Below are 21408 nucleotides of genomic sequence, written 5' to 3' on the forward strand. Positions count from 1 at the left end.
AAGTCTCTTTGAGTGCTGTTTCTTGTTCTCTGGCAAGATCAGAAGAGTTACAGAGATGGCCTGGTAACACTTGCCTCATGGTGGTCAAATTTGGAGAAGTGATCTTGTCCAAAGGATTCATAGTAAGAGGAATTCCACCCAACAGAGCGAAGGCACTGCTGAGTCCCACTGAAGCCCACGGGCATTGGGTAGTTCTTTGACCGGAAGCAAAAATGGTATCTCCATGTCAATCGTGATCCAACCAGGAAAATGAGAGCAGCTCTGAGCATTTAAAAAGGAAGACATTTACTACAGTGAGGAGGTGACACAGATGATGGAAAAGCCAAGAAGCCAAGTGGGGGTGCTGAGGCAATTGAGAGACGAGCAGTAGCGGGAAGCCACTGCTATCCCTCGGCTGAAACACAAGGCAGAGTCACCTGGCAGAAGCTGGACCCAGGGCCCTGTCAGCAGAGCTGAAGTCACAGAGAAGGCGATGAACCTGCTGCAGAGCTACCTGGAGTGGAGAGAGGAGGAGAAATGCCCTGGCTTCATCCCCGCTCCTACCTTCCTGGCTTCAACCGTGCCTCTTCTTGGTTGAACCCAGCTGGAAACCAGGTGTATGAGAGCCTGTGACATACAAGTTCCAAGGGTGAGCCCTCCCCCTGCCCCACCTCCTATGACACAAAGGGAAGTGGGGAAAGGATAAAGAATGAGCCCACAGCAAACAGGCCAAGTATTGGTACAACATCACATTGCCAAATATTCATTCAAAATAACACCGAGGTAAGAAAGAAAAGTCATCCGGAAGTGCTTGTGAAGAAAGCAAAAAGGAACTACATGGTTTAGTTTTAAGCACCTGTATCAGCTATAAACATTGGCATTATTTGCAAATGGTGCCTCTATCTAGTGTGAGCCAAAAGATGATTACTGAGCACTATCAGTGGACCACAGACTCTCTGGGAGGCCAGGGTCGGATGTGGAAGCTGCACAACCAGGAGTATCAGCTACATGTGGGGGGGGCTGGGGGTGAGGGTGGGGGCTGCTGTCACCACAGAGGCAGGCCCAGGCCCCTGAACTCACCTAGCAGACAATCTGAACCAGACACCACAGCTGGCCCTCCCTCGGGCTGCCTCTGAGAGCTGATGTCTCCCTGCCAAGTGGCACTCATTTCCTGTAGAGTGGATTCAACCCCTTTCCTGCCTCCTCCTGTATTTTACTGAGTTAAAGGCAACTGATTGTCCAGACTCTGATGTATGTCTGCACCCCAGCTGCAAAGAAGGCTGAAAGAGAGTCTGGCTTCTACTTTGGGAGAGGGGGAATTCTATGGACTGAATTGTGACCTCCTCCGCCCCAATTTATATGTTGAAGCCCTAATCCTCAATGTGACTGTATTTGAAAGTAGGCCTTTTAGGAAGTAATTAAGGTTAAATGAGGTCAGAAGTGTGAGGTCCTAATCTGATTGATAGGATTGGTAGCCTTATAAGAAGATGAGGAGGACAAGGAGAGAGAGAGAGAGAGAGAGAGAGAGAGAGAGATCTTCCTACCCGGGCACCGAGTAAAGGCCATATGAGCACAGAGTGAGAAGACGGCTGGGCAGTCTGCAGGCCAGACAGAGCACTCTCACCAGAATCTGATCTTGACTTCTAGTCTCCAAAACCTTGAGAAAATACATTTTTCTGTTTAGCTACCCAATCTATGGTATTTTGCATGCATGGCCACCTGAGCAGACTAAGACAAGAACCCAATGTGGAAAGTCCAAGTTTACCAAAAGAAGACTATTGACAAGATGGTGAGTGGCCATGACGGTGGTGAATGCCCAGAACACCATATTGTCAATTTTGTTCACTACAAAATATTATCAGGTCTTGCCACAATTGTGACCATTAGAAAGGATACAAATGAGGGTGTGGTGGCACTGCTGCCAAAATGCTACAATGCCGATGCCACTTGCCATGTGAGGGGACTGGTTTCTTTTATGCTCTGATCCTAATGAGGGCAAATCTTTGTCCCGTGACCGTGTGATAGTTTTGTCTTCTGATGAGGCCACACCAGAGAAATGAGACTATTACCAAACCTTAGAGTAAGAAGGGAACTTAGAGAACACTCAGCCTACTTTCTACCCAGTGCCAACCCTTCCAACTCTTCTGACAGCTCTAGTTGTTACAAAGATTGTCTTTTTCTAACTGCTGTTGGTATATATTTCTGTAATGAGGCTCTTCTTCTGTAAATTCAAAATTACGTGACCAACTAACAAAGAATGTGTAAAAGTCAGCCCCACGCAGGGGCAAGAGTTAAAAGGACAGAGTCAGGGTCATCTGTTGGGAAGATTATTTTAAACACGCCTCATCTTCAGAGAATATCAGACAATCCCTTCATTCATTTCCTTTGAGATTATGTTCCAGTGGAGCAAGACTGACTGAGTTATTTTTGTAATAACCATTAATGGAAGGGCCCCTTGTATGTCTTTCACTGTATTAGGTTTTGGGGATAAAAAGTTGAATGAGATATTGTTCTTACTCTCAGGAAACCCATAGTCTAGTAAGAAAGGCAAACATAGAGATAATTGGAAGATAACTACAAGCGAAGAATGAACAAACTATTGTGAGCGCCTGGAGGAGGGAGCAACTAACTCTGTCTAGGGAGAACCAGAGATGATTTCAAAGACAGGGTGCATTTGAGGGTGACATGGAGGGGGCCTTGCAGGTACTTCCAAGTCTTCTATTTGAGAGACCAGTTGGAGACAGACACTGGTAATTTCCTGGGGATGAAGTTAGGTACACTAGACCAGTGTGGCTAGGCAGGGACAGAGGGGACCTGGATGAAAGAGTTTCTCTGATGAAGGAATAATAAAATTGGAGACTCAGGGTGAGAATATGGTGTTTCTTTCTTAGACACGGATCTTTAGAGATTATTGAAAGAGCCTCCTTGCCCCTTTCTTTTACCTCTAAAAAATAAAACAATGCAAAACAAACACATCAAAACACCTTGCATACAGTCTTTGCCATGTCTATTCCATTCCATTGTTGCAGTACCAACGAAGTCATAGAGGATCCACAGATGAGGGAGTGTGGCTGTGTACCAATAAAACTTTATTTACAAAAATAAGCAGCAGTCTGGATTTGGCCTGAGAGCCATGCTTTGCCATCGTTTCCCCTGGTCTACAGGATCAAATTTGAAAAATGCAGTCACTGTTTACCCCTAGTTTGCAATTTTGAGGTCCGTTGTGAGATTGTGTATGTAGGGAGGACTGGGTGGGGTAGAAATCACTGAGGGAAGGCCTAGGGGGACTCAGAAAGGAAAGCAAGGTGTGGATCCGAGAGGTCCGTTGTAGGTCTGGGGAGGAAAGGACAGATGTTAGAAGGGCAGATGCCATTCAGTCTTCCTTGCAGAGTGCCTCCTGCCACAGTTCTGCTGTCTGTCTGGGGCTCCGAACTGACTGGTGGTGGCCTGGCCAGCTGCTGCTAAGGCAGGCGCTGCGTTTCGTCCCCGAGGTGGCTGTGCACGGGATAATTTATATTTTGGTGTAAATGCACCTCAAGCTCCTTTGAGATGAAAGACTCTAAATAAAACTGAGTTATGACCCTGCTTAACGGGAGCACTGCTGAGGTTTTCCAAAAGTGGAGTTAAACCCCTTTGGCATCTGTGAAGTGCTGGTTGTAAAGGACTGTTGGCCATTTCAGCGGCTCTCGTTTTTGCTGTTGATCCTGTGTGCCGTAAATCATTCTCCTTCAAGTCCAAAGGCAGCCTTTGTATTTGCCAAAGCACGAGGGAGGAGGATCTCCCACTGGTCCAAACTGAGGCTGGATCTTTGCATTTTTGCGTTGTTTGGGAAGTGAGGAGAACACACACACACACACACACACACACACACACACACACACACACTCATGCCCTCCCCACACTCAAATTCTCTCACACACTCACACACATGTTAATCTTCCATAATAGCACATTCCAGAATTGCTGTTCTCTTACTGTGTAACTTCCTATGGATTCTCATGACACTGGTTTTGTCTTTACGCAAAAGATTTGACTTGGTCACACTCCTCTGTCATTCTCTGCTTTGAAGCCCCAAACAGCTTCTTTCTTTGTGGAGCAAAGCTATCAAACAGGTGTCACTTTCTCCTGTCTGAGGCCCAGGATGCCACAGGCCAGCTCCGTGCTGAACTTTCCTTCAGACGGTATCTGACAGGGCATACCAACATGTCTTTTTTTAGAAAAGACCATAAGTGTCTTATCTTACTCCTTTGGAATTTTCCACAGTTCTTGAACCTCTAGTTTAGGAAAAGTTGGTTTGAGGGTTCTTCAAATGTCCCTGAGCTTGCACAGCAGATCTGCGAGCGCGTTGCACTTGAGGTGGATGGGTGCCTCTGCTTGCCAGCGTACCTCATTTCCATCTCTCCTCCCTACTGACTAGAAACCTTGTGTTTAAAATAACACACAGCCTCCATTCAGAGCTCAAACTCAGAGCTGCATTCGGAGGCAGACTTTGGATTTAAGGAACTATTAGAAGATGCATTCGAGTTGCTTCTTAAATACTCCCTTTTAGACTCTCACGAAGAAATCAGGGCTCTTATCAGGTAAACGTTTTCTTTCCTTTTTCATGGTTTTGTTTGAAAAGATGATTAAGAATATCATGTCAGTCAGCACTGGAAGAAGCCAGCTGCTTTCTAGCTTTTCCCTATTGAACAGGGCTTGTATCTGTTTCTCTGAAAGAGGAATAAAGTGATGAAACATGAGTTGCATGGAGAGAAAACTGCAGTGGTAATTCTCTGGGTGTCTGAGGAGTAGATGTGCCACGGTAGATCAACCCAACTGCATTTGGGTGTGTACAGGTCATAAAGGTTGGAAAAGGCTGTCTGGTTGATCTCATAATCTTTACTCTCTGGAGCAGCTGCTTGGAGGGTGGTCACATGACCAGCTCACACAGGAGCGGTTCCCAGTCCTATCTTGGCATCATATCTAATGCCAATAAAGCTAAACTGGTTCTCTTTTCCTTGCTCCTTTCTCTTTAAGTAATTGGGTATCTCTCTCTCTCTCTCTCTCTCTCTCTCTCTCTCTCTCTCTCTCTGTCTCTCTCTCTCTGTCATCTATCTATCCATCATCATCATCTATATCCCACTTCTAAATATTTTTTAAGTATATCTCATATTTTTAAAGGCATGCCTTTCTCCAGTAATAGAACATTAAAGATTGGTCTTACATCTGTTTGTAAAATGTATTCACATTTTCTTTGAACACCATTAACTATAGCCTCTTAAAATAAAGCAGCAGTTTATTTGCAGACTGAGCCATATTTTTTTTTTTTTTTTTTTTTCCTGAAACACCACCATTGCTCCAGGACTTTCTTTGACAGGGCAGTTTTTTGGGGAGGGGGAGGGGCAAACATTCATACCTATGAAATCTTCAATACATGTGACACTGGTGGGACCAGGTATTTATTTACCAATTCTTTCTGTCTGTCTCTCTCTCTCTCTCATGCCCCAAAAGATCATTATTTTCCTTTAAAGTTTCAATTTAAAGAAAATTTCATTCTTGTTTGATGATAGAGCCAAATCAATGAATAAATCAATCATTGGTCAAACAAACATTTATTCAAGTGCATTCTAGATGCTCTGTATTAGAATAGTCTAGATTTTGATTTGCATTCCCCCACTAGAGGTGGGGAAAGGCTGTCTGAAAGAATATAAATATCTTCATTGGTGTTTATTGTGCATTTTGACTCCTAGCTATATTCATGAAATAATTACCAAATCTTATCAGATAGTACAAAACGAAGTGCTGAATTTTAAACTTTGGATTGTAGGACAGGTTGAAATAATACGACTACCATTCCTGAGAGTTCATTCTACATCAGGTACTAAGCTAAGCACTTTGCAATCATCTTATTTTATTCCCTCAACAAACTCATTTTGCATCTGGGGAAATAGCAGCTTAGAAAGGGGCTAAGTGTCCAGCGTCACGCGGCTGATGAGTGGTAGACTCAATGCTCAAACCTCCCGCCTGGGGCCAGTGCGCATGCTCTGGCAGGCGTTAGAAAATGCATCCCAGAAGAAGTAGTCTCTGGGCTGGGACCTGAAGCATTGTTTGGCATCCAAATGGCCAGAAGAACAGTTGTGTGGGTGATGGACAGGGTGGAAAGGGACAGTGCAGCAATGCATGCCCCGATGAGAAGCAGGAAGGGAAGGGCTGGCTGAGAGAGGCACAGGAGTTGGATGCAGAGGTGCCATTTGTGTTTCTGGACTGAGGAGTGAAATGAGGAAAGTGGAGTCAGATCATGCTGAATACTGCTCAGAGCGAGCTGTGTGCTTTGTTTCCCCCACCTGGAAGGCTTTCTGCGTGGCTAATTACAAGGCTCAGACCCTCCTGCCTCAGGTCTCTGCCCAAATCTCACCTCATCTCAGAAGCTTCCTTGACCCTCCTATTCAAGGAGCAACCCCTGAAATCCCCTGCCCCCCACGCTGTCACTATTTTCATTGTAAAATACACATAACATAAAATTTACCTTTTGAACCATTTTTAAAGTGCACACAATTAAGTGGTATTTAGTGTACTTACAATGCTGTGCAACTATCACTACCATGTAGGTTCCAGAATATTTTCATCATTCCAAAAGGAAACCCTTTACCCATTAAGGAGTCATTCCCCATTCCCTCATCCCCCGAGCCCTGACTTCCATCGGTAGGCTTTCTGTCTCTATGGGTTGGCCTATTCGGGACATTTCATATAAATGGAATCATACAATATATGGCCTTTCGTATCTGGCTTCTTTTACTTAGCGTAATGTTTTTAAGATTCATCCATGATGTAGCATGAATCAGTACTCCATTCCTTTTTCACGGCTGGATGATATGTCATTGTATTTACTCTACAGTTTGTTTATCTGTTCATCACTTGATGGACATTTGAGCTGTTCCGACCTTTTGCCTATTGTGAATAATGCTGTTTTGAACATTTATGTACAAGATTTCGTGTGAACACAATTCTCTTGGGTGAATATGTAGGAGGGGAATTGCTGGGTCACATGTAACTCTATGTTTAACTTTTTGAAGAACTGCCAAACTGTTTTCCAGAGCAGCTGCACCATTTCACATTCCCTTTAGCAATGTATGAGAGTTTCAGTTTCTCCACATCCTCGCCAACATTTATTTTCTTTTTCTAAAATTATAGCCATCCTAGTGGGTGTGAAGTGGTATGTCATTGTGATTTTGATTTGCATTTCCCTAATGACATGGAGCATTTCTTCCTGTGTTTGTTGGCCATTGGTCCCATTCACCCTTTATTCCCTTTATTTGGTTCTATTTTTCTTTACATATAAGTTTTACGATTTATTACTTCCTGTCACATTGCATCTTTACTTATCGGCAACCTCTCTTGTGACCTAGTGAGTTCCGTGAGGGTACGGACTCTGTCTGCTTTGTTCATTTTTGTATCTCAATACCTAGGACAGGATTTGTTATGTCAGGGACTCAATATATATTTGCAGAATAAGTGAAAATCACATTATTGTTATCCCTCCAGCCTGGGCCCAGGGCCCCACTCCCTGAAGGTGGATGAACAGAGGGACTGTTTTGTGAGGGGAAAGCCTCAGCTGGTCCTTACAATAGTCCGGACCACATTTCCCACTCTCCCTACCCCTAGCCCATTTTGCTAAGGCCACTGGATTGTAGTGCCCGCTGCCATCCTTCCACCCCTTGGATTGTAGGGAGAAAGGTGGTAATGCGAGCTGGCTAAGGCAGCAGCAAGGAGAGCAGAGTAGGAGGGATAGATATGAGGGAGATATTTAGGGAAAAATCAACAAGACTAGGTGACTGACTGAGGTGTCAATCAAGGTGATTTCAAACGTGAAATTTGGAAGGTTGGGAAAGTGGTGGCATAATTAACTATAAAATGAAGTTGGGAGAAAGAGTCTATGTGGGAGCAAAGAAAAGGGGAGGCCTATTTTATACTGAGTTTGAGAAAACGAGATCTGAGTATACACAACTAAAATAAGGAGATGTTGGAGCACAAGCGAGGAAAGGAGGTGAGGTATGACACAAACAAGAGAGAGAACAAAGAAGGAAAAGAGAAGAGAGTGAGAAGAGGGAGAGAGGGGCATAGAAAGAGAGTAAAGCAGGAAAAGGTTGTTGTCACAGAATAATTTCCACCTGTTCAGTAGCAAGCATGAGAGAGAGGAAGGGAACAGAGAACAAGTGAGCGCGAGAGAGATTTGGCAATTGACTTGCTGACCTACCTTCTCTCTCTGCCTGCTCTGCCCCTGAAACACCATAAAACTAGCTTTACTCTGACTACCTACCACCCAGGGACTTTCCAAGAAAAAGACCCTTAATGAATGAAGTTCAGATTTTCATTCCAGAGAGTCTATAACGATTGCTCCTAATACGGGGAGCTTTTGAAAACTAACATGGCTCCTTTTTCCCATTGAGTGAAGTTTGGTTCCGCCCATCGGTACTCTCCCCACGTTGTGGAGCCATGTTGGAGAATGACCTCCATGAACACAGATGGGAAGTGCATAACAATAGCTGAGTACCGGACCTGTGAGAGAGGCAGCCTTAGGAAGCGTGCAGATGCTCAGCCCCAGAGAGAGTCAATAAATCAAGATGCATTGTAGACAGCCCCAGGGCTCTGTCTATAGCTGTAGCGCATGTATTTCTACGAGGCAAATTGGGCCAAGGATTCCAAGCTCTGCCACACCAAGATTCGGGATGGAAAAACATCTACAGTAGTTCCCATCTTATCCATGGTTTTGTTTTCCATAGTTTCAGTAACCCGCGGTCAACCATAGTCTGAAAATATTAAATGGAACATTCCAGAAATAAACTATTCGTGTTTTAAATTGCATGCCATTCTAAGTACCTCACTTCATTTCATTCATATAGGCATTGTAACATCTCACATCATCACAAGAAGGGTGAATACAGTACAATAAGAGATTTTGAGAGAGACCACATTCACATAACTTTTATTACAGTATATTGTTATAAATGATCAATTTTTAATTAGTTGTTGTTATCTCTTACTGTGCCTAATTTATAAATTAAAGTTTATCGTAGGTATGTATATATTTAGGAAAAACATAGTATTTATAGAGTTCGGTACTATTCATGTTTTCAGGGATCCATTAGGGGATCTTGGAATGAATCCTCTTGAAGAAGGGGGGACTACTCTATTTCCAAAATGTTCAGTGTGGAACATACTTATGGGAACTTGCCAAATGTGTGGTGAAAGACACTTTTTTTCTTTTTTAATGTTGAGTGCATGAAGCCCTTATATTTCACAGGGAATTTTCTCTTTTATCGAAATGTAGACTGAAATGTGTTTGTGAAAAAGGCGCTTATTACCTAGGGTGAAAATCTCTGACTTGCAGCAGAGCATGTAGTGGCAGAGACTTCCTCCCACTGCCTCCAAGAAAAGTCTGGTGAGGGGATTCTTGCTGCTGTCCTTCCCTCTGGCTGGAAACACCAAATAGGTGCTCATGTGTGCAGAACAGAGAGCTGGGGACGATTGGGAACCTTCTCCCAGTGAACCTCTCACTTTGAGTGTATAATATTTTTTCATGCTTGGAGTATTTGTCTCTGATAGCATTTTCACCACTTTACTGCAAAGTAGTGCTCGCCAATCATAAGGCTGGAAGCCTGTACTTGTCCAGCCCTGAGCCTGAAGGAAGAGAAAACTAATGAGAGCCAAGTACACTGTACTGACACTCCCTGACACTTACCCCTGCAGGGCCACTCTTATCTCAAGGTACAGCTCTTGACATTTTTCTGGAACATGACCCACTGACTAAGGTGTCCTAGGCAGAATGACATACCAGGATAGGGGACGTGTTTTATTAAATGTTATGGCCAAAATTGTTTTCAAGTTTTCAAGCAGTTGTCCCTTACGCAATTAAAAAGCAAGTAAGAGTTTTGTCTTCATTCTGAAATTATGAAGTTTCAGGACTGAGTTCACTGGATGATGTGTTTTCTAATTTCATTCAATTAATGTATATATGTATTCATCTAACAAATATTTGTGTACACTCATTGTAAGCTCAGTGAGAGTCCCAGTGGGAGAGAGTCACAACACCCTGTCTCTATTTTCTAGTCTTAATAAAGAATGAGGACTGCCATGGGGATGAAACGTGATCACAGAAGAGAAGTGCACAGCAACCAGATGCTGTGAGGACAGGTACGTGGGGCTCCTGTACACGGCTGTGGCCTCCCTACATTTGAGCTGGTGGCCACCTCCGTAGCATGGCCAGCCAGGAGGATAATAGCAGAGGCATCAGCAGGGGCCCCTGACAAGCATTCAGGCTCAAAGGTCTACAGCCCACTGGGTTCATTCACATACACCTTTCCTGCTATCGTAGGCTTCGCGGTGACAAAATCCTAAGGGTGCATTTGCTTTTTCATGATGCACTCGTCCCTATTGTAAAACATCTCTTCAAAATGATAGATAATGTTTAAAGCATCTTCTACAACAATGATCCGGAATTGTGTTGGAGCTGAGGTACTGATTGGGGTCTTAGTGCCATAAGACGTTTTGTCCTGAAGGGAGTGGTGAGTCCCTTCCTAGGTGTTGCCACTAGGAAACAAGTGATTAGAAGTGTTAGCATTGTTAGGTTGATGCTGGATCTGAACATTTCAGGATATAGGATGTAAAATAACCACTCTGATTTCTTGCATATAAATTGTCAAATCACCCTTCGATCTTTTGTATTTAGCCAAAGCAGTAATGTTAATTAATGCCAAAGTAATTTACAATGACAGATAATAAAATAGAACGACCCCACTGGCTTTAGGCTTTGAGAAGTATTACATAGATTATTTTACAATAGCCTTACCCTTCTGATTCTTAATTTTCTTAAATCAATGTTGAAGTTGTACTGCATGATTTCAGCACAAACGAAGGGAAGGTGAGGAATGAATTGGGCCAGAGTGGCAGAAGGAGCCCATCAAGGGCCTAATTTCACTCATAATGCAGGGCTGGTGACAAGCACAGCCAAGCTCAGCTTTTGTCTTCTTATTATCCTTTTAAATACCAGCCACAATAGAGTTGTCTAAAAATTATTTTCACCTCTCCCCGGTGTACTTTTGTAACAAAATCATTGCCAACCAGAGTTAGCAATCCAGGGCAATATAGCACTACCGGTAAGAGGGTGGGTTTAGGAATAAAATTAACCTGGTTGGTTATCCAATCTGAATTCTTTCTAGCACATAACTTCTCTAAGCTTCAGTTGCCTGATTTGTGAACTCAAAATATTAAAAGCTCCTAGCCCACAGAAATGTTATGACAATTAAGTGAGCTAATGTGTGCAAAACTTTTAGCAAATTGTCTTGCGGGAGACCCTGCTTGCTGCGCCATTTGTTGTGCGGGGCAGCCTGCGGGGTCTCTGCTCCCGCTCTCCACACAAGAACTCAGGACATGGTGAGGCCAAAAAGGAACTCCCACGGAGCCATAAGTAGGGGAGTCATACCCCTATAGTCTCGCCAGTGGCTAGGTTGGAGACACAGGAAGCAGGAGCCACACTATCTGCAACCTGCCGTCCACTTCTCTGCAATCCGCAACCCGCCGTGTTAACTGCAATCCTCGCTTGCTGGCTCAGCCACCATCTTCTTGCTAGCCCCCATTTGCGGCTAGCGTAGCCACAGCAGTTATATTAGTGGCCAGTGGCTCACTGGTTACAGCTGACGGCCAACTAGTCACAGTTGATGGCCATCCAATCACAGTTGATGTCTATTTACTACCTGAGCCAGCACCTTTCCACGTGAGGCCGAGAGCCTGGAAACTACACTCCTGGCTCTGTCCCCACACACATTCAATGTTAACTCTTATTATCCCAGGTAACCTGTGAATAACAGAACTGAGCTGCCATTTTCAGACAACCACCAACCTGCCTCTCTTCTTCCTCCTGTGAGTTTAGGCATAAAGCAGAGTTCGAATGAAAAGTCCGGTGAGGGGATTCTTGCTGACGTCCTTCCCTCTGGCTGAGAACACCAAGTAGGAGCTCATGTGTGCGGAACAGAGTGCTGGGGACAAATCAAGTCCAAAGTCCTTCGGCATGGTGTGTGAAGCCCCTCAGAAAGGGGCATGTCCACCTCCAGCCCTTGTGAGGCTCCGGACAGGAAAACCATTTCCCTTTTCCCGAGTGAGCCCCATGCCCCGCGGCCTCTGTGCATTAGCCTCTGATTCCCTCGTGCCGAATGCCCTTCCTCCCATCTCTGCCTGCAGGCCAGTTCCCATCAGAACCAATCAAGCCGGGGTAAATTTCTTTGGGGACATTTCCATATTTGTGCCTTTACATAGCACTTACCACCCTTGCTTTATATTCTATCTCTTGTGTTATATAGCAAACTCATTGAAAGTTGGAACAAGATTTTGTTCATTTTTATCCCTTCTCTAGTACCTTGCAAGCTGTTTTGCACATAACCAAACAAAAGAAAAGGTTGGTTGAATTGAATTGAAAAGTTGACTCTGTTTATTTTCAATAGGTCATTACAGTAACAATAGAGAAAGGGCTTGTTTAGGATCAACAGGACAGGATATTTACCTAAATATATGTGTGCATATGTATATGTACATGTGTGCATATGTATATGAGTGCGTAATATGTATGTACCATCATGTGCCGTTTGCCAATGAGGATACAGTCTAAGAAATGCCTTGTCAGGTGATTCTGTTGTTGTGCGAACATCACAGAGTGCACTCACACACACCTCGATGGTGTAGCTGACCACCACCCAGGCTCTAGGGTACAGCCGACTGCTCCTATAGTCTGTACAGCATGTTACGGTACCAAATAACACGAGATTAAATCAAGCACAAGAGAAAATGACACAATCAAGACACACAGTAAACACAAGACCATGCGGCTGGTAGAGGTGTACTGTGGCATACTGTTTTACAGCAAACTTTCTTTATAAGTAGGAAGAGTCCACTCTAAAATAGCAATACAAAGTGTAGTATAATAAATACATAAACCAGTAACATAGATGTTTGTTACATTATCAACTATTATGTGCTGTATATAATTGTATGTGCTATAGTTTTATATGACTGGCGGCACAGTAGATTTGTTTACCCAGCACCACCACAAACACGTGAGTCACACATTGTGTTATGACATTATGATGGCTACAATGTCACTAGGCCATAGTGTTTCCCAGCTTTATTATAACCATATGGGACCACTGTCATATATGCGGTACGTTGCTGACCCAAAAGTCGTTATGCGGTGCATAACTGTATATATTTCACTCATCTGTGAAATAGACATATGACATATGAAGTTACTTTCAACTCTAAGTCTACGAATCTGGGTTCTGGGCCTTCCTATTCTATTATATACTTTTAAATGTTATGGTAAAAGAACAACCAGGGCTCTGCCATCTAGAACCATGGGAAGTTGACTGGGTTGGAAGTGAGTCACCAAGAGTGGTCTGAGGGTAGTGACCAAATAACCCTGTGTCCTGATTGACCTTTTCCTAGGCAAAGGCCACATATAATAAGGTGGCTCATTATTTCAGCCCTGCTTTTGAAGTCAGGATGTCACTGGTTTACTGTTCTTCTTTGTAACACTTTGCTTATGTGTTAGTACTTATCCACAGTACACATCCCATAAACATCTCTTGAATGAATGATTGGGGATCTTCCCTTTCATTAAATAAATAATAATAATAATTCTTAATATATTTATGACAGGACTCTGCTTTAAAAACAGTCACAATTTCCGTCAAGGATAATGAACCCTCCTCTATACATTATGCATACATTAGCTCATTAATTGTCACAACATTCCTGTGAGTTAAGAGCTATAAATTCACATTATTTCCATTGTATTTAGCAGAACATATCCTATAACATTATTTGTAGAGCTTAGCACTATCTAAAATTACATGTGTTAATATGTTTATTATACCTCTTCCCGTAAAATGTAATCTCCATGGGGGCAGGAATTTTTTTCATCTTATTCATTGCTGTTTCCCTGTATCTGGCACATAGTAGGTGCTCAATAAATACTTGCTAAAGAGACTTGTAATGTATATTCAAGAATTTAAGTCTATTAGACCCAAACTAAATAAGGTCTATTAGAAAGGGAAAATAAAGGAGTGAAGAAAGCTCATTTTAGAAAAGAGAGTGAAGCCTCAGGCATAAAAACTTGATTTGGCTTAGAGAAGAGGGGATTGGACTAATGGGAGTTTTTTACCCCTGATTTGTTTAGAAAAAAATGGAATGAGATGGAAAATGGGAAGTTGGGAATCCCCTGAAGGTTTGGAAAGAATTAACTGAGAACTTTCTTTTGTAAAGTTGTTATGTTTCAAAGGTAGGGGGTAAGAAGAATTAGGAATAAGCGTAGGTTTAATTTCCCACACTTTTAAACACTTGTTTTAATGGAAAGAATAATAAATAGATTGAAAATTTAGAGGAAGTCTATATAAGAGATAATAGAAGAAGACTGGGTGGAGGATAAACTAAAAAAAAAATATCAAGAAAATTGCATCGTTAAGGAAAGAACCACAGATGCAGTTCAGCTTGCCAACATGAGAGCCAACGGTTTAAAGGAAGCAGGAAGTTTTGGGGGCAAATATAGTAAGTAGAGCAAATAAGGGAGAAGTGGGTGGAATTTTAAGGTTGAAGATTTCAGGACAAAGAGTTATTGGACAGTAGAACTTTGGAATGGCACTTAAAGAGAAGATGAATCATCCCTGAGACTAACAAGACTTTATGAAAATCTTAGAAAAAAAACCATTCATTCTCTCACTTAGCATTTATTTAGCATCAACCAGCTACTGGGGATACAAAGGTGAATGAGTCAGGCCAAACATAATCCCTGCTTTTTTATAGTTTACAAATGAATACATCAGATAATCTCATTTATGAATATCTATGTTCAAGTCGGTGTTCTGGGTGAGGGAGTTCAGACGAAGGAGTGAATAATGAAGGAGCGAGGCCTGGATGGGGTAGGGAGCGGTGCAGGTAGAAGCAGACATTCCCAGGAGTAACCTTTGACCTGGGATCTGGAGCTGGAGAGGGATGAGCGTTGGGTGGAAGAATCCTTCTAGATAGAGGGACCAGCACGTGCAAAGCCTATGGAGGAAGCATCATGGTACCTTCAGGAAACAGAAGCAAGTCTACGTAACTGGATAACCAAGAAGTGGATGAACTGAGGCATGAGTTGTGGGCAAAGCTACATCAGGCAACCCCAAGGGTCATGGTAATTATTTGAGATTTCAGCCCAAGGGCAGTAGAACATCATAGGGAAGTATAATTTCTTGCTTATGTGAGGAATGAGATGTGCCCAGTAGCTAAACTCTCCAGATAACCCAGACCCACCCATCTGTGTGCCAAAACTGTCAATATTTGTACCACTTCTGATGGACAGAGGGCTGGAAGAGTCTGGCTCATTTTCTCTCTATCCTTCTAAGCTTATGTCCCTGAACTCAACATTTTCTCTATGGTCCAAGGTATCAAATGCTATATTTTTGAGGTATAAAGGCTGTGTGTCCTTGTGCTCAGTAATCCTAGACTGTGTTTCTCTTTTGAGTCCTGGTCTGTTTTCAATGTTTTTTTCATTTCCAGTCGCTGCCATTCTGTCTGCCTCTCTCTCCAACTGGATGTTCCCACTCTGTTGTGGAATAAAAAAATCAAAGAACCGAATCAGGAGGTTTCAGTTGAGCTTGAGTACTTGGGTTTGCGACTCTCTGGGTGCCTTTTGGGTGTTGGTGTGCCAATAGCAGGGCAGCTGGAGTGGGTTCCAGCTGATGCCTTAGAGCTGCACAGTCCAATACCATGCCACTGGCCACATGCAGCTATTTAAATTTAATTAGAAACATTAAATAAAGTTAAACATTCAGTCCTTAGTCTCACTAGCTGCATATCAAGTGCCTGGTGACCGCATGTGGCTAGTTGCCACCATGTGACATAACACAAATCCGAACACTTCTGTTATAACAGAAAGTTCAGTTGGACGGTACTATCTTAGAGGATTAATGGAGAGTGTGAACCAGTTCATCTACCTCATTGTTATTAATATTTTTAAACGTCTATCTGACAGTAGCTCTAGGCATGTACCCAATGCAGAAGTGTATGTTGCCTTTCTTGTTCCTCTAAGCTAACATAAATATATCCTGTGAGTTATGCCTTTCAGAATTGTTATAATTAATGCAATGCTATTAAAGAAATGCTTAGAGATCTGCTATTTCTAGCAGAGACATGGACTCAAAGCTAATTAAAATTCCACAGTTGCTCACTGGAAAATCTGAGCTCTTGCGTGATTCACCTTCCCACAGTGTCTCCAAATAGATACACGTCGCACACGTGTCATGCAGCCTCAATAATGTGCATGAGAAATTCCGTGACATCACCTGAGCTTCATCAGGTCCTACCTCAACTTCAGGAAACCAGGTACATTCAGGCACCTGAGACATTAGCACAAACAGATGTTCTTAAAAGAAAAAAATCAGCTCATTGAACTGATGAGCTAGTTATCTTATGTTCTGAGCTCAGAATAGCAAATGAAGAAGGTTCAGATCGAATATATTCCAGCTGAATGTTATATAAAAGTCATGTCAAGGTGTGATGAATAATGCATAAGATATTCCCTGATTTTCATTATGTGCCAGCTTGAGAATGTGGTCTGTGCCTAGAGGTTTCCAAAATAATCACAATAATAAATTATCCATTATCACTAACCCCTGTAACAAGTCTGTAAGGTAGGTAGCATTTTTCACATCTCACAGGTGAAGAAAATGAGGCCGAGGGAGATGGGGTTAGTGGCAGAGCAGGAGCCCAGCTCTAGGCTGATGTGTTTGTGTGTCCCCAGGCTCAGCCTCTCACCACTCTGCTCCCACATGCACACTCCCCTGTTTCCTGGCACCTCTAGTGATGGAAAGGCCGGGGAGGTAGATTAGGAAGACGCAATAAGGCAGTGACAGAGAGGAGGGCTTTGTGGTCCAGGCTGATCACATATTTCTGGAAGCTTCTCTGCACTGTAGCTCCTGTGGTGATAGTGTGGCTTGTGTGCACTGAACCTTGGCTTCTACTGTCAATGTGAAAAAAAAAAGTGGAACACAGCATTTTTGTTCTGACTATTATGGTCAGCTGATTCAACATGACATGAGTTTCAGTGAGAAGTTCCACTTTATTTAAAAACTAACAAATAAGCAAATAGAAACAAACAAACAAAACTGCAAAAATTTCTCTTGGATGAATGGGAACAGACCGTCTCTTGCTAATTTGGTTGTTTTGTTATTAACCGGGATAAAGGACTGTCCGTGGTGAGGCTCGGGATTTAGGATTTTGTAAGGTCTCTCCCCTGGAGAACTTCACCTATTAACCTGAGTGGTTCATAAATATTTTCTGAGCTTCTGTTGTGTGTCAGGTACTAATAATCCAGAGATGAGTGAGCTGGTCCTTGCCCAAGAGAAGTTTGTAGTCTGTCCTGGGAGACCAACGGGTAACCAAATATTAAAACAGCAGGATTAATGCTATAATACGAGGATGTATGAAGTACAAATGAGTAGATAACTAAATGTTTACTTCCATCCAAAAATTCCAAATTATGGCAGGTTGGATGGGCATGCAAACTTGACATGGGACAAAATGGGGAGCTGGCTATTGGCTATGGATAGAACTGAGGCAAAACAGATAAGGTGCCTGGGACACTGGCACCCATCATTGAGGCCACAGGACCACTGGTAAGGCTGTCCCAGGACTTAATTTAGAACAAAAGTTTTAAAAGCCATAATTCACCCAGGGGTAGAATCCGCCTTAATAATTGACTAGGTAATAGCTATCAGCAATACTGAACTAGAAGTGAAGAAATGGGTCTGGGATCAGAAAATAGCTCAAGAGATGAGAGCTATGGACTAATTCTTCAGGGGCAAAATCGGGAACTTCAGGTTCAAGGCAGGAGAGGAAAATTGGGGCCATGGACCACAGAAGGAACCAGAGTCCTAGGGCACAGAGAATGGCCGTGAAGTTTATTCCAGGGCCCGGGGAATATGAGGGAAAAGGATGAAATGATCAAAGGGGCCCAGAGCCACACCGTGGTTTATGGTGCATCAGCCCGAACCCATCTGGACGGAAACCTACATCACTGGGTCCAACATCCTCCTCAGACAATCTGAGGGGAAGTAACCTCTGGCGAGAACTAGATGTTCTCCTTTGCGCTCCAGGATGGAGCACTTTGTATGCTTGTCTCAGAGAGTGTGGGAGGAAGAAAAGATGGGGAACTTCCCCACACCTCAGGGAGTTCGGGGAGAGAGACATTCAGGCAGCAGGTACGGTAATGAGAATGACAGAGGCTAAATCTGTGATGTGTGTGGGCAAGAAGAAAGCAAGGCAGGAGTGGGCGGCTGGCCTTTCCAAAGGCAAGAATGGTGCTTCAGTTTAGAGCAGTAAGAGGACCGATTTCTTTTCATAACAACCCCACCCAGTTCCCCACGACTGTGTCCTGGAGAACGCAAGCAGTGGGGAAGCTCCTCTGCCTTCGACAAAAAGTCGACCCTTCTCCACAGCCCCTCTGGCAGTGACGGTGACCCCACAGCACCTGGGAGGCTGACTTGTTCCTTTGGATCTCCCGTATTTCACAGTTGCCTTCCAGTTCACAGGCCAGGAATTTTCATCTTGGCTTCATTACGAGTCATGACAAAGCAGGAAAGCAAGGACCAAGTGACTTCCCACTCAGTAACTCCTTATGGACTTGGCAAAGTGTCATGCAAGCAAGACGAAATCTTACAAAGTACCCACTCTAGAACAAGATGCACAAGCTCCCAGGTGAGGACCTGATTATTGAAAGCAATACTCAAGAAACCAATATTCCATACAAGCAAAGAGTTTAGAGTTGACTTTGGAGATGCTTATTAAAGAACCTTGACCTCCAAATACCTGCTGAATCTCTAAACTCTACTCTCTCCCTGGGCTGCCCTTGGCTTTGCTGTTGCCCACTAGAGTTAAGGCTTGAACATCAGAGTGCTGCCCTGATAATACAAGAGGGCTGTGCACAAGGGGCCAGAGTTCAAGAGGTCTTTGCAGGAACTCAGGGTGGCAAAGGCACCGAGCAATCACATAGGCAGACATTCATCACTGGCTCAGCAAACCGCCCAGCCTCTTTCTCTGTTCCACAGCCCTGACGGGGCCAGCTGCGGCCTTATGTCTGTCTCACACTTCTCCACAGGCAGCTTGCATGCACCAACAATTTCACTGAAATGTCATTTCCAAATTATCCAAACTGACATGCGTGGCCAAATATGGAAAACAATGGGACTATAAGTAATACTAATATGTGGACACCAAAAAGTTGTCATACCATGAGCATGTCATTGGGATCTATGTGGAAAAACTGGAATATTATTAGTGGGTGTTATCAACATGTAAACCATGCCCAGCGTGAGTCATGCCTTATTTCTGGCTGAAGGTAGATCCCTTTTAGTATTTGGTCTCAGTGTCTACATGGAGAACACAGTTCTGTCACATGTCAAATCGGCAAGGACAGGTAGTAGACTCAACACCCACAACTTTGGCATATCTGCAGACTTTGATCCTTCTATAGTATATCCTTTTCATTATTATTACTGGTTTTTTAAATTTATTTTTTTTATTTTTTTCAATTACAGTTGACTTTCAATATTACAGTGATTTCAGGTGAACAGCATAGTGGTTAGACATTTACATAATTTATGAAGTGATGCCCCCAGTAAGTCCGGTACACACCTGACACCATATGTAGCATTATATTTTTTAATTTATCAAAAATTTCTCTTTTCTGGCTAAAACTCATGGCTTACTCAGAGCATTTTGCATTCTCTTCACGTTCAAAATCAGCATGCATGGTTGGCTTTCTTTATGGACCTTTTCCACAATGGGACATTTTATTTTTCAATAGCACCTTGCAAGAGTTGCTGAGCAGAAAATGGCAAAACCTGAGTTGAAACATAGCTGCTAAGCAGTAAGCCAAGCTCATTCACTAGCTATATGGTTCGCTCTCACCCCCGACACTGCTGTCACCATTCTAGTCTGTGCCTCAGCAGAAGAACATGTCACAGCCTTGGGGGCTTGTTCATAAGTAGTCAGAACCAGGAACATTCAAGCTGCCAATGCCCAGCGTCCGACGTGCGGGCCTGGGCCCTGCTGTTAATCCTGTCCTCCACAAGAAAAATGCTTCTTTCCTGAAGCTTTGAAGCCACTCCCTGTGGGGGGCCTTAGGACACGTGGCACTGGTCTGTGTGCTGTTGCTCAGCATGTGTTGTCCACAAGAGCCCAGGTTTGCTAAGCTGAGGACACTTGGACCTGCTGGCTCCCGTTTGCGGGGCCTGGGGGTAGATGGGGGAATGACGGTGGTTGTGATGGCTTTGACAACTGTAGAAGCTACCAGCTGCTCTGTTTCGCCTGCCACCATATGCCAGGATCTGTGGCTTAGCACTTCCACGCAAATGTGTCTTTGGCCCTCCCTGCCACTATGGTCCTACTTGGATCCCCCCATATGATGCTCTCCAGCCCTCTGTTTCCATTCTCCACTCTTCTTTCTCCTTTCAAAAGTACCCTATGTGTTGTAGAAAATGTACTTTTTGATTTTAGACCTAAAGTAGATTGATGTTAAAGAACTTGAATAAAGTTTGAAATACAGCTATTGTCATGAGGAAATTCAAATAGTTGGTAAAGTCATCTTTTCACATCTTTCTACCTTCTTAACTCCTACATCTCTGAGAAAATCTGACGTCAGTTACCATGTGTTAGTACCGACTTCTTTATGTCTCAGCCCTGCTTTTGACAGAGACTTCCTTTAAAGATAAATTTAAAGAGAAATTCCATTACGGTATTAACATCTCATCCGGAATCATCTCTATTTTTGAAAAATCTTTTCTTAGTTCAGCTTAGTGATCTTTTAATTATGCCAAACAACTGTCAGAAATCATATTGTAGAGTTTCTCACAGATGTACCCATCAGTCGTCTGTAAGCCACCATATTGTTACTCCTCCAGAGTTTTCATGGTCTTATTTAGCCATGAAGATGGAGCCAGGCCTCTGCACCTGTGGTCTGCATCAGGCAGTAGGCCGGAAAGGAGACTAATGAGTGTGGCCTGGGCTTGCTGTGCGAGCAACGGCCGGTGCTCTGCGTCGTCGAAGGCGGTGTCTGCATCCAGCTGCCATTTCTAATCTTGCCGTGCGGGTTGGCTTCAGTTCCCTCCCTCGCCAACCCCCCATCTTATTTATCAATAGCATGTGAATCAGAGCGGAAGCTAACAGACAATGAGCTGATCGTGGCCCATCGTTTTGCCTTGCGCCTCGTGAGGACCACCGTGTCCCCAAGGCCTGGATGCACCACATCCCCTACAGTGACTCAATTATATTATCATGTTCTAAGGTCCTGCTTCTCACGTCTGACAGGACCTTTGCTTGAATATGGAAAGGGATTTAGGCTAGATAAGGATAAGATCTAGCATGTTC

General features: G+C 43.4%; 1 protein-coding gene across 1 annotated transcript in view; it reads left to right on the forward strand.

Moving 5' to 3' along the window:
• The first annotated feature begins 4444 nt into the window (after positions 1–4444).
• JCAD (junctional cadherin 5 associated) overlaps positions 4445–21408 on the forward strand; it is an 83091-nt gene continuing 66127 nt past the window's right edge. Inside the window, exon 1 of the mRNA XM_074324742.2 lies at positions 4445–4559. The gene's annotated coding sequence lies outside the window, so the exon portion shown is untranslated. The remainder of the gene's footprint in view (positions 4560–21408) is intronic.

The sequence above is a fragment of the Rhinolophus sinicus genome, chromosome 1 (assembly GCF_057876585.1).
Source record: "Rhinolophus sinicus isolate RSI-liver-muscle chromosome 1, RSI-T2T, whole genome shotgun sequence".
In the NCBI taxonomy this organism is placed as follows: Eukaryota; Metazoa; Chordata; class Mammalia; order Chiroptera; family Rhinolophidae; genus Rhinolophus; species Rhinolophus sinicus.